The 4,716-nt window shown below is 41.4% G+C and overlaps 1 pseudogene; it reads left to right on the top strand.

Moving 5' to 3' along the window:
- The first annotated feature begins 869 nt into the window (after nt 1–869).
- Nucleotides 870–3,125, top strand: LOC116895239 (annotated as a pseudogene).
- The last annotated feature ends 1,591 nt before the right edge of the window (nt 3,126–4,716 follow it).

The following is a 4,716-nucleotide window of genomic DNA, read 5'->3' as shown; positions in this document are numbered from 1 at the left end:
CTTATTTTTAATTTATTTTTATTTTTATTTTCCTATTTTCCCTCTGTAGACTTAGAGATTGAACTCAGTGCTTCATACATGATATGCATGTGCTCTACCACTGTGCTATCTCCCCAACCTGGAACCATTAATTTCAATGTGCTATATCTAACAAATTGTACAGTGTATGACAGGTATTCAATAAATGTCTTCTTTCACAAAATATTCTTAAATGTGGGGAAGCTATATAGTAACCAAGGTAGCCAAAGGTGAGTTTAATCAGTAGTTACTTTATATAAAGTTGACTGAAAAGTACTTTAAGTCTCCATGTCAGTCAGCGGACATCTACCATCAGTGTTCACTTTGCCGTCCTTCTTCTGTGCTGTGACAAATGAGAATCCAAGTCTCGTGAGGTCCATCTAGTTCCCTATACTGACGTAGCAATTAGACTATGTCAAGATCCTCATGCACAGTCCAAAGGCTTTGGACAAGACTCACCATTCCAGCAGGTGGCCAAGTCAACAAGTACTTCATGCTTATACTTTGAACTCCTAAGTCCCAGAGTTCTCTGTCATGTATGTATGTATGTATGTATGTATGTATGTATGTTGTATGTACTGTGTATATGTGTATATTATGTTGTATGTATGTATGTTGTGTATGTGTTGTATGTATGTTACATGTATGTGTGTATGTTGTGTGTGTTGTATGTATGTTGTAATGTGTTGTGTTATCTTGTATGTATGTGTATGTATGTATATTGTACATATGTTGTGTGTGTGTGTATATATGTTGTATTTCTACATGTATATATGTAGCAAAACTCCCCCTGTAATCTATATTGGCCACTTTTCAGGTGGATTTCCTGGAACAGCTGGGCACTAACTGGTATGGTTACTTTTATCCACATGCTGGGCTCCAACTCCAGCGGGGTTCTGAAACCTGAAGGCAGAGGTGTGGCATCATCAAAAGTGAAGACAATGACCACTTGGCTTCAAGCAAGTGGCCCTGAATAGCTCAAGCCATCTTTATTTATACAATCACACTCCTGTTTACTTTAGCAGTTTTATCATTGGTTATTTTATTAAAAGAAATCATAACATCAGCATTATGAAAGCTCCATCATTACAAGAAGCCCCCAGTAGTTTTCCTTCCTCCTTCCTCCCTTCCACTGGGTCAATCACCCTCTAACCTTATTTTATACTACAAAACACAGTTTCAACAAAAAATAAGTGTCTAGCCAGGATGTCCTGTAGAAATGAGCATATGCCCAGCCGGTAGCAAATGCAGTTAAGACAATTATGCAAGGTGAGAGACAGATTAAACTTTTGTGGATATAAGTCCAGCCATCAAATAGCACCCCTCTGTCATAAAACTTTCTAAATGTGCAGTACACATTGTATTACAGATTGTTTGGAAGAAGAAATGGCCAGATGTACAGTTATTCAGTGACTCTTGGGCTGCAGCCAATGGATTGGATGGATGGTCAGGGACTTGGAAAAATCATGGTTGGAAAATTGGTGAGAAAGACATCTGGGGAAGAAGTATGTGGATAGATCTCTCCAAATGGGCAAAGGATGTCAAGATATTTGTGTCCCATGTAAATGCTCACCAAAAGATGACTTCAGCTGAGGAAGAGGTCAATAATCAAGTGGATAAGATGACCCGTTCTGTGGACAGTCAGCCTCTTTCCCCAGCCATCCCGTCATTGCTCAATGGGCACATGAACAAGATGGCCATGGCGGCTGAGATGGAGGTTATGCTTGAGCTCAACAACACAGACTTCCACTCACCGAGGCTGACCTGGCTACAGCTGCTGCAGACCAACACTGAGCCCCAGATATGTCACCATTCCTCGAGGTGGCCAGCCAGCAACCTGGTGACAGGTTGACTACATTGGATCACTTCCTCCATAGAAAGGACAACCTTTTGTTCTTATTCAAGTAGATACTTATTCTGGTTATGGATTTGCCTTTCCTACACATAATGCTTCTGCCAAAACCACCATCCATGGACTTACAGAATGCCTTATCCATCGCCATGGTATTCCACACAGTATTGCTTCTGACCAAGGAACTCATTTCACAGCCAGAGAGGTGAAACAGTAGGCCCATAATTATAGAATCCACTGGTTTTACCATGTTCCCCTCATCCTGAAGCAGCTGGTCTAATAGAAAGATGGAATGGCCTTTTGAAGACACAGATACAGTGCCAGTTAGGTGTCAGCAGCATGGAAGGCTGGGGCAGAGTTCTTCAAAGGACCTTGCTATGCTTTGAATCAGTGTCTGATATATGGAAGTTTCTCCTATAGCCAGCATCCATGGGTCCAGGAATCAAGGTGTAGAAAAGGGAATAGTTCCACTCACTGTCACTTCTAGTGACCCTCTAGGAAAATTTTTGCTTCCTCTACCCACAACTCTATGTTCTGCTGGCCTAGAAGTTTTGGTTCCAGAGGGGTGAGGGGAGTGCTCCTACCAGGAGCCACAACAAACATTCCATGGAACTGGAAGCCCAGACTTCCCCCTGGCCATTTTGGACTTTTAATGCCCTTAAACCAACAGGATAAGAAAGGAATAACATTATTAGGAGGGGTAGTAGATCCAGATTACCATGGGGAAATTGGATTGCATCTCCACAAAGGAGGTAAGAAGGACTATGTTTGGGGTGCAGGAGATCCCTTAGGGCATCTCTTAGTATTGCCATGTCCTGTGATTAAAGTCAATGGGAAACCACAGCAGCCTAATCCAAGCAGGATGACAAACAATGCAGACCAATCAGGAATGAAGGTATGGGTCACTCCTCCAGGAAAAGAGCCAAGACCTGCTGAGGGGCTTGCAGAGGGTAGAGGAAATACAGAATGGATAGTAGAGGAAGATAGTTATAAATACCAGCTAAGGACACATACCAAGTTGCAGAAACAAGGGTTATAAAGTAATATGAAAACTTCTGTTTTATTTTGTTAAGAACACATCTGTCTTTCTTCCAATTTCTTTAACAACAATTGGTATTTAATTTGAGATACTAAAAGAATGTTCCCAAGGGACATTGACTCATTGTAAATTTACAAATGTATTTGCGATCGTACAAGGAATAGTTATATCATGTTAGGCGTATTCATGACCTTGTTATTGTTTCATCAGATATAAGATATTATTTGTGTCAAGTTGACAAGGGGTGAATTGTAGTGGCTATTCCTGGTTGTCAACTTGACTATATATGGAATAAACTACAATCCAGTATTGGAAGGCTCACCTGTTGTGATGGTTTGCATATGCTTGACCAGGAAGTGGCACTATTAGAAGGTATGGCCTTGTTGGAAGAAGTGTGTCGGTGTGGGGGTGGGCTTGGAGACACTCCTTCCTGCTGCCTGTGGGTGCTCAGTCTGTTCCAGGCTTCCTTCGGGTGAAGATATAGAACTCAGCTCCTCCTGCACCATGCCTGCCTGTGATTCTGCATGCTCCTGCCTTGATTATAATGGACTGAACCTCTGAACCTGTAAGCCAGCCCCAATTAAATGTTGTCCTTTTTAAAACTTACATTGGTCATGGTGTCTGTTTACAGCAATGAAACCCTAACTAAGACACCTGTGATCCTGCTCTTGAGGCTGAGAGGTACAAGTTTCAGACCTGGATCTTGGCATGGAGATCTTGAGGCATAGTGGCTATGAATCCCAGGAGACTAAGGCAAGAAGATCTCTGAGTTCAAGGTCATCTAGAACAAAGCAGATCCCAGATCCAAGCAGGGTGGTACACACCTTTAATCTGGACCACACCTTCTGCTGGAGACCTACGTAAGGGCATTGGAAGAAGGAAGAGTCTCTTCTTCATCTGCTTGCCCTGTGGCACTGAGCAACTGCTAGATCCTTGGGCTTCCATTCACAGCTGCTACTGACCATTGTTGGGGAGTTGGACTACAGACTATAAGTCATCGACAAATTCCCTTACAATATAGAGACTATAAGTTCTGTGACTCTAAAGAACCCTGATTAACACAGAGAGGATTTCTGGGTCTATTGGTCAACCAACCTAGCAAACTTGATCTCTAGGACAGTGAGTGACCCATCATCATAAACAAGGTGCATAGCTGCTGAAGAATGATGCCTGAAGTTGTTTTTTGAACTCTATATCATGTGAGCTCCATATCGTGTGTGTTGCAAATGCACACACACACACACACACACACACATACACACACACACACACACTTCACTTTAAAGCAAGGAAGAATTTCTATAAAGGAAATATAAACAGCTGTGACCTGGTGAAAAAGAGACAAGAATGGAAAAACTAGACTCTATTTCAAAGAGAGAGGGAGAGAAAGAGCTTTGGAGGTTAACAAAGGTAGTGATGGGATGGATAGCAAGTTTCGGAGGCAGGAGAAGAGTCAAGCAGTGAAAAGAAGACGAGCCAACCACACATTGACTGCTTAGTTCCTTATGATTGACAGATCTCTAACAGAACTAACCGAAAGAGACAGAGAAGACCCAAATTAATAAAGCCAGAGATGAAAGGAGGCATTCTAATAAAATCCAAGACTCGTTAGAGTGTACTTGGGAAATTCAAATTCTAAGAAATTGTAAAATATAAAGGAAATGAATAAATTTCTATAACATATCAAAATGGAATAAAGAATATATGAATATATAAGTAACTTAGACCCATAACAAGTAATGAGGACAAAGCAGTATTTTTTTAAATGTCTTTCCACAAAGAAAAGGCCAGGACTAGACAGATGATT

This window comes from Rattus rattus, chromosome 3, assembly GCF_011064425.1.
Source record: "Rattus rattus isolate New Zealand chromosome 3, Rrattus_CSIRO_v1, whole genome shotgun sequence".
In the NCBI taxonomy this organism is placed as follows: Eukaryota; Metazoa; Chordata; class Mammalia; order Rodentia; family Muridae; genus Rattus; species Rattus rattus.
Note: the sequence above shows the minus strand (reverse complement) of the source record. Positions and strands in the feature narration are given on the sequence as shown.